The sequence below is a fragment of the Cibotium barometz genome, chromosome 3, assembly GCF_041138505.1.
Source record: "Cibotium barometz isolate CiBa-2024 chromosome 3, ASM4113850v1, whole genome shotgun sequence".
NCBI classification, from domain to species: Eukaryota; Viridiplantae; Streptophyta; class Polypodiopsida; order Cyatheales; family Cibotiaceae; genus Cibotium; species Cibotium barometz.
The window spans coordinates 18,484,641-18,494,084 of NC_141048.1; positions in this window are offsets into that span (position 1 = coordinate 18,484,641).

A 9,444-nucleotide genomic window follows, 5' to 3' on the forward strand; every position below is an offset into this window, starting at 1 on the left:
GTGAGTGGCATCATGTCCCTTTGTTTTGTGGAATAGTGAATCTTTGACACTCTTCGCATCTTGCATCCCCAAATAAAGTGGGCCACCATAGTCCTACTTGAATCACCTTACGAGCTGTAATTTTCCCATCAAAATGTCCTCCAGCTATTCCTGAGTGTGCTTCATCTAGTATTGTGACAAATTCGTCTTCTCGCACACATCTTCTTAAGATATTATCCTTACTTAGCTTGTATAATTCTCTAGCAATTAATTGATAAGGTGTAGCCAGCTTAATAAACCGATGCATTTTATCCTTGTTCAAAGGTCGTTCTTGTGAAAAACCATAAGCTAGATAGTATGATATCTCCTCACTCCATTCAGGCACCATGTCTAGTTTGATTAAACACGCATCTGGGAGATCATCCCATCAACACCAGTTGTAGGTTCCCCATTCAGAATTCTAGACATGTGATTGGCCAACACATGTTGTATCCCTTTTCTTACTATGATCGTGAAGTCGAATTCCAAGAGTATGAGCAACTAGCGTGTGATTCTTCCCATGGTGCAAGGCTTATTCACCAAATATAATAAAGCCTGACAGTCCACAAAGAATACAAATTTGTTGGCCAATAGGTAATGTCGATATTTCTTGACAGCCTAAACCATGGCCAACCCTTCCCACTTCCATAGTAGTGTAATTTATCTCTGCATCATTTAACTGATGACTGGCAAAACAGGCTGGGTAATCCAACTTGAACTCACGAGGCTGTGCCAATACACATCCTATTGCGAAGTTCGATGCATCGATGTGCACATGGAATATAGGATCCCAGTTGGGTGGTCTCAGAATTGGCGCATTGGCCAATGCTTTCTTCAATTTATTATATGCTTCTTGGCATTTCTCAATCCATTCAAAGACAATGAGTAGTCTATACAATGGTCTGGCAATTTCAGCATAGAATATTATGAAGCGACAATAGTACCCAATGTGGCCCATAAACCTTTGTACACCTTTGTAATTGGTGGGTAGGGGTAATTCCAATATCAATTTGACCTTGCTTTCATCTGTTTTGAAATACCGTTCTTAGAGACATTGTGTCCCAAGATCACACCATGTTTGACCCAAAATTGGCATTTCAAAGGGTTTAAGGATATACGATACAATCAACATTGCTCAAACACCTTCCACAAACAAGCCAGATGGTCCGACCATCGTGAGTGTGCACACAAATCATCAATGAATACCTCCAACCACTTTTGCAGGTAGTCTTTGAAAGGATGTGCACATCAATGAATACCTCCAACCACTTTTGCAGGTAGTCTTTGAAAGGATGTGCACATCAATCGTTGGAAAATTGCAGGGGCATTAGTGAGGCCAAATGGCATAACCTTGTAAGCTTATGTCCCCCACATAGTATTGAAGGCTGTTTTGTGTTGGTCTTTGGGTGCTATAGACACCTGATTGTAGCCTGAAAATCCATCTAAGAAGCTGTAAGCTTCTTCACACCAACTACCTGTTCCAATACGTATTCGATATAGGGCAGTGGTGGGTAATGGTCCTTTCTAGTGGTTGCATTGACCTTTTTGAGGTCAATGCAGACCCTTAGTTTCCCATTCTTCTTTGGCACTATTATGATTGGTGATAGCCAATCGGTGTGCTCAATCTCATAGATGAAATCCACAGCAATGAGTTTACCAATTCCCTCCTTTACAATTGTTGTATATTTTGGATTCATCTGGTACGGTTTTTGCCTAGTTGGTCTTGATCCTTCCATGATTCGATTGTATGTTGTACCACTTTACGAGGTACACCCTTCATCTCCGTATATTTCCAAGCAAAGCAATCCTTAAATTCTTTGAGGAGAGCGATGAGTCAAGTCTTTAGCGATATAGATAGGTTTGGTTTCCTCCCCTCGGTCTGCAATATCAATTTCTTTGGCCTCAGCTTTCTTGCATACATTGTATCCCTGGCCCAGTTAGCCCCCCCTTAATTTGGCTTCATGATGTCGTTGTGGCACTCTTCCACTAGAGCCCTAGCTTCTTCAAGCTTTCTTATCTCTTCTTCTCAGCATTTGGATATTCACCAATCCCCTTAGGGGTTGCTGGTCTCTCTCTTTGTGCCTCTTGGGTAAGCTCATCCAATTTTGGCACTTGATTGCTCTCTTCCTTTGATTGGGTGGATCTAGTGTTAATGGTATCTTCTTTGGACCCATCTTGGATTTACCATGGTGTCACCTTTACCCACTTCTTTCACTCTCCTCCTTCTTCTAGTTTTAGAGGTTGTGGCACCTGCTGGGTTATTTCCTTTGTTCTCTTGTTTGGCTTGCGTTAGGACATATAGTGGCGTGATGTTTCCAGGCTTCACACTTATGGTCCTGATAGTGGCCTGGATAGAAGTGGAGGCAGAACCATTGGTGCGATATGGGCAGTCCTTGATCAAATGATCAACCCCACACTTCGTACACAAGTAAGTGCTGGCGTGTCATTAGGTGGTGTTGCCATTGGCTGAGTATGTGCATGAACCACATTCTTGTTAGGACAGTCTGCTATTTGATGAGGTTCATCGTAACCAAAACATTGTAGTGGCCCCCTTCTCATATTTGAGTTTATGTCTTTACCTTTCCACTGTACCATGGTTTGGAACACTGGTAGTACTGGTGTATTATTTTGTAAGACATAAAATTCTGGTGCAATCTCCGCAGCCTCCTCATAGTACTTACTATTGATTTCTACCTCACGCACCATCTCATCCTCATCCGATGGCTCCTCAATCAACACTTGGTTGATTTTAGCTTGTGGTGGTTGTGGCAGTAGAATAGGTGGCGTTAGAGGCGACGTGTCCTATATCCGGAACATCCCTCTTGGTAAATAGGATGGGTTTGGCTAGCCTACAGCCGCAATGATTTGCACTGGTGATGCTGGTAAGGCCAGTGGCATTATGGGTGCTGACAGTTGTGCTACAGTTTGGAATCTCGGATACCTATACATGGAAGTGTCATGGTTCCCTAATTTCACACAATGAGCACAATAGAGTAGCGGCCTTACTCTTAATTGAGGGCATTCGGTAGTGGTGTGATTCATTCTACATATAGAACATCATACTAGATCTCTCTGAGGGTAGAGATGAGCATGCCCATGCCTTGATGTTTCTCTTCCATCCTTGACTTCTATTTTGTCCAGTATAGCATTGCTAAGTCCACAGTCATGTTCCCAACTTGTTTGCTTCGGGTTCCTGTGTCTTGGTGACTCGAGACTCACGATGTTGTTGCTGCAGAAGCTATCTTGACATCTTCAGGTTGTGGCAATTCAAGCATATTGTCTTAATATTCAATTGCCAACTCACAGCATGCATCCAGATTAACTAGTCAGGCTAATACTAGATAATCATGCATTTTATTATCTCAGACTCATCTCCGGAAGCAGGGCAGTAAAACCGATCATAAGTTAGTCTCTCCCGTAGCTTACATCTTGAATTCAAGTGCTTGAGCCGGGGTACATAGTCTCGCATAGACTCATATTATGCCGTTGTGCCACATGGACCCCATTCGTCTCACCACTTCAGGCAACGCTTGTTGGAACGAACACATTCTTTAGCCGAGTGAAGTTGATCTTATCTTATGGCTTTAGGGTTCAAAACTATTGATGAGCCTTTTCTTCTAAGGTTAGTAAAAAGGCATGAATCATGGTCACATCACTCACTGGCCCATAGGTTTCGCATATGGATTCAAAGATCTCAACATGTTGGATTGGGTACCCATCCCCTGAGAACTTTTGTACAAGCTTGGAAATAATGTGTGGCTTCATTTGGGATGGTCTGGATTCTAGAGCAGTGCCTAGTTCCCTAACCATTCCTCGGCCCATTTTCATAGCCATATTAAGCAAATCTGCCCTTATGGCTGCGTTAAGATCTACATTTGGATCGCCATTGGTCTTCCAGGAGCTACTCCCCCCTACCTAGACCTCGTCCTCTTCCTGCATTGCCTCTTCTAGGCATTTCGGGTCTATGGGTAGGTCCTACCAACTCATCATGGCCAGGCTCATTATTCGCATCTCCACCCATCTTTGTTGAATTAAGAGCTCCATGTTCTACAAGAATGTGGGATGATTAATCATTTGCTCTATGTCTTCCTTTGTGTACAGGCGGTTCTCAACTTCAACAGTTTCCCTGGGTAAATTATCCCCTTCACCTTGGGTATCAAATTCTTTCTCTTTGCTCTTATTAATGGGTTCTAGATTTGGGATTTCTCCCTCAGTCATATCCATTTCCATACCATCAGTGGCATTCCTAAACATTTCTGGTTCCTTACCACATGATTTAAATGGATTTACATTTTCCATTTCCTTTTATTGAGCCCTTGTTCTTCGAGTATCGAGCTCTTGTTTCCTTAAGCTTTATACTCGTAGTTGTCGCTCTACTTCAGCCCTCTTCAAGTCTAATTCTACTTCTTCTAAGGTTGGGAAGAAGACTTGACTAGTCCTAACTGCACTTTCCTTATCTCTCCTTACCCTGGGAGTTCCACTGATCCTCACAGTGTTAGTCAACCTAGAACTCGAAGGTTAGGTTGGTACTTCTGGTCTAAGACCTTGTCCAGCGTTGGTTGACGTGCCCATACCCCGCATATTGCACTTCATTATCATTGCTGGTTTGGAGACCAAAAAATCCCTTGGCTATGTCAAAGATACCACTGGATCTTGTAGGGGAAGACAATTTTTCTTCCTCTCCAATCCCAGAGAATCGTAGCCCTTCTTCCATGGACTCTTCACTACTTGTGTCATGAAGTAGTAAGCAAGGGTTCACATCGTGAAGTAATAAGCAAGTATTGAATAGTTTATGCCGTGAAAAGGCAAGTGGTTCACGTTTTAAAATGAAAATGGTTCACACCGTGAAAAGGTAAACAGTTCATGTCATGAACTATTTTCTACTAATTCACGGGATAAGATTCTATACGATTCGTTGTGTCTGAGGTGTCAGGATAAGGTACCCTATTTTTAGCAAGGTAATCCCACAAATTGTAGCGCTGATTTGCGGAAGCAATTCATGCCGTCAGATAGCAGGGAATGGTTCACGTCGTGAAACCGTTTTCCTGCACTTTCACGTGTTAAGCTCCCACGTTGACAGAGTGAAGATTGGGTATAAATTACTTATCCAGATGCTCCAAAATGGTTGTGCTAGTAGTAAGGAGTGTAATGCAAGTTCAAAGTACAACTAATGGCTCCATATTTTTGTGATTTTGTGGATTTTTTGAAAAAAACTGAAAATAGAATGTCACACCTACTTGTTCACTCTAGCAACTTTGGTGATACAAACATCAAAATTAAAAGAAAAAATGGTATAGCTTTCCTCTAGGGTCACCCAAGTACTCACCCACACACCAAAAACAAACAATTTCTAACAAATCTTCACTTTCACTCAAACCTTATCCATTCATTCTTTACACAATGCACTTCTTGAATGAAAAGGCAATGATGAAACCTGTATAGTGGAAGCTGAAACTCAAGGAGAACAGAAGAAACAATGGTGTTTTCCCGACAGTGGCGCAAAAAATGTTATGGGCTACCACACCTCCAAAGAGAGAACTCTAACATTCATCATTGGATGAAGCAATAGACAATAACCATCATTGGGGACTTACTAATGCTCTGAGCTCATGTCCTTTGAGGTCTCCAAGCTCGCTTCCGAAAGCTCCAATCCTCCAAGCTCCACCTCCACACTGTCACCTTAGAGTACACTCTCACACTCTCTCACGAAAAGACAAGAGCTCTCATAGCATAAAGGGGGATTGTGTCCATTCATTATGAGAAAATACCTTATATACAATTGCCCCTTATTCACACTTGGGTGCCCAAAACTTACTAACTAAGACCTTGGGTGGCCTCATAATGTACAACTTTTATAGTGCCTTTGCATGACACTTATTAATTTCCTCAAATGGAGGAGCATAATTGTCATTCCCTAGGTCTCCCACTAATCCTTGGTGATTACTAACACCAGCACCACCATCCAAGATTGTACAGACCGTCATTCCCCAAGCCTCCCACCAATCCTTGGTGATTTCTAACACCCCACCATCCAAGATTGTGAAGACCATTATTCCTTTTGTATAGGTAGCATGACGACATTCATTTTGTCGCTCTTTCAAAGCTATGTCTCAACTTGTTTATGGGAACTTTTGGTTGTGTCCTTGGGTTTTGGGTATGGAAGGAGAGTGCTCAATGTGGAAACATGGCTCATCCTCCTCCTCTTGAGGTTAAGGTTAAGATATGTGGACTCTAAGATTTCTATTCATCCATTCAAATAAGTCTCTCCAAAGCGAGAGTGCTCAATGTGGAAACATGGCTCATCCTCCTCCTCTTGAGGTTAAGGTTAAGATATGTGGACTCTAAGATTTCTATTCATCCATTCAAATAAGTCTCTCCAAAGCGAGAGATTTCCCTTATAAAAAGAAATTATCAGAATGCAAACTTCCAAAGACAAGAATGTTGTGAAGCTGTACTTTGTCTCGCAAGTAGCAATATTCGCACACTTGGTTATTACTAACTCAGAGGTGGGTCGGGACCTACCAACATGTAAGGGATGTGTACTAAATCTATCCTAGGAGATGGTTCCTTTGAAGGGTACAATAAGGTATCACCAATTAATTACCTCAAAGAAAATGTTGTGTCAATGGAAGGCCAACTTTTGCCTCCTAATGAGTCCTACTTCACTACATCCAACAATGTGGAGTCCGAGTGAATTGGTTCTAGGGCAAAGGATTCAAAATTGGCTCTTTCTATTGCCTCTTGAGAATGGTCATAGGTTCTGTCAATGCCTTTTGAAGACTGTGATAGGTTATATGATTGGCTCTAGTACAAGGTCAAGGATACACGCTCAGGCTAGATCAGTGGTGCATACTCAACCAATTACTCAAGAATATTCAGCTTGCACCTTCCTTACAAACTCCTAGGCTTGTTTCATTCTCTCTTTGAGTTTCTTGGAAAGGTTCTCATATAATCAATGGGATTCTTTTCTTTGGAAAGAGCAGGGTTGAGCGAGAGATTGCTCACTATCTTTGTTGTTGCGAGGCAGCTTTGGAGCTCTCATCCGAACCACTTTTAATGGTCATGACATCATTGTCCTTAGCAACTCATTGTGCATTCTGTTTTTGCATGCTCTCTTGAGATCTTCTTCTTCAAGACCTTTATTGTTGGTTGTAGAGAATTGCCAACATGAAATTAATTGCATGCTCTCTTGAGATCTTCTTCTTCAAGACCTTTATTGTTGGTTGTAGAGAATTGCCAACATGAAATTAATTGCATACGCAATTGCTTGGAGAACTCCATGAGCCATTGTATTGCTTCATGAATACGAATGATTGCGTTTCTTGTGCCTAGGTGAGAGAGATGATGGTGGTTATGATAAAAAAAAGGTGTAATCGAATGGTTACCTTTGACTAAATGTTTACACCATATAAATGTAAAATGTAATAAGGTCAATGATATCCTGTGCATTCCACTAACATTTACTTCTCGTTTATTAGCCTTTTTAGGGAGTAATGCAGTGTTGAGCTTACACCTTAGGCTCTTTAGGTGCTTGCTTTGAAGCTTGAGCTTCTTGCAAATTGGTAGCCTTGGATGCTCCCTTGGTTGTTGTTCTCAAGCCTTGTGCTGGCATTAAGAGGGATTGTGTGAAGTCCTCCTTGTACACTAAACTTGGAGCCTTGTGGTGGCATTAAGGGGGATTATATGAAGTCCTCCTTGTACACTCAACAAGCTCTTAGTTTGGAGCCTTGTGATGACATTAAGGGGGATTGTATGAATATGTCCTCCTTATACACTCACAACAAGCTAAGGCTTGTTGGCATGGTAATTGATACTTCTATAACCATTGGAGTGATTTTCACTATGTTGGAACAATCCTTATACGCATGGCCGAACACTTGTAGCATGTGCCTCCATAAGGAATGATATTGGGTTTTAGAACAGGATTCGAAGTGCTTGGAGCACTTAGGGGATTTAGTGTAGGGTTCTTATGCAGACAGTCCTACATAATATGGTGCATGCCTTTGCATCGGTGGCCCATGTACCATATTACTGAGGTTTCTCGCTCTTTGTTGCACCATGGGTTCAAACATAGAGAGGCATAGTCTATGGCTAGAGTCTGTCGTTCAAGATACCGATAGGGATCATACTATTGTTGCCCATATGGGTCTTGCTATTCATAAAACTCATAGCTCTCTTGTCTCCCTAAGTTTTTATCTCTCTGCACAAGTAGAGCCACTGAGTACTGTTGTGTGTCCTTGGAGGAACTAGTTAAGGTGGTAATATCGGAGGTGTGGATATAGCAATTGTGGAGGTCTATACATACCTCTCAATAATAGTTATTGGTATTGGAGCTTGTGCCGATTGAGGAGTGTCTGGTGGGGCTGGCACTAATGTTTAGCTTTGTGCGGGGAGTATCTATTATGGTGTCAAAGAGTCTAATGGTTGCCTTGGCATGGGGAGCATGTCGAAGTCCACCTTGTTGGGTTTCCTTGTCCAACAATAAGCCGGTCATGGTTCTCGTGGCACTAGCAAATGAGATGTCACTGTCTAGACCTTGACAACAGACTTGTACGATTTTGGTGAAAAAATTGCACACTAAACCATAACTCTTTGTGGAAACAATTGCAAGTGATGTCTTGCTTTAGGAATTGGCTAGGTCTAGCCCTAAGGTTGCTCTTTTGGTGTCCTGCTTTAGGAATTGTTTAGCCTAAAGGTAGCTCTTTTGGGGCTAGCTTTACCTTTGTTGGCCTAATCGATTGAGCAAAATTTTCCAACTCGTCCATGCTCATGTCCTTGACTAGGACTCTTGTTGGTGATGTTTGGGCACCCTTAGCCATAGAGGCTTTGGATGATATGTCCCCTATCTTCTTGGTTTGGGTGGATGATGACTTCTACATCCTTATCTTATAGGTTGTCTACCAGGTCTACTGCCTCATGTGGCAACACTCATAAAAGATGTAGTATCTAGACTTGTATAGATGGTCATGAAGCCTCTTGCTCTTGAGATTGATCAAAAGTGATCAATGAGCGATAAATCATCCAATCTTTCATGGGGGCTACATATATAGATACTTCGTTCTAGTTATTTAGTCCTGCATTCTCTCTCCTTCCTTTTCCTTTCTCTTGCTTAAGGTTATAGATATGTGCAATAGGGCTTGTACTGGCTCCACTTGATGAGAACCCACGATGAAGGTGTGAAGATGTGTCTAAAGACCTCATAGTTGACCTTTTCAAGTGGGTTTTAGAGACTTAAACCATTCGCCTACTTTGCCCTCAGGGCAAAGTTTGAGTGAATAGATCTTGGTGGGATCTCATCAATCCTTCCCATGGCCTTGCAAACTTGATCAAACTTCTCTAGGTAATGAATGGGATCCCACTTCCATAAAATCTTGAGATGTGGCTTTGTTTTGCCCAATTTTGAGCCTCTAGGTTTTACCTATTTCA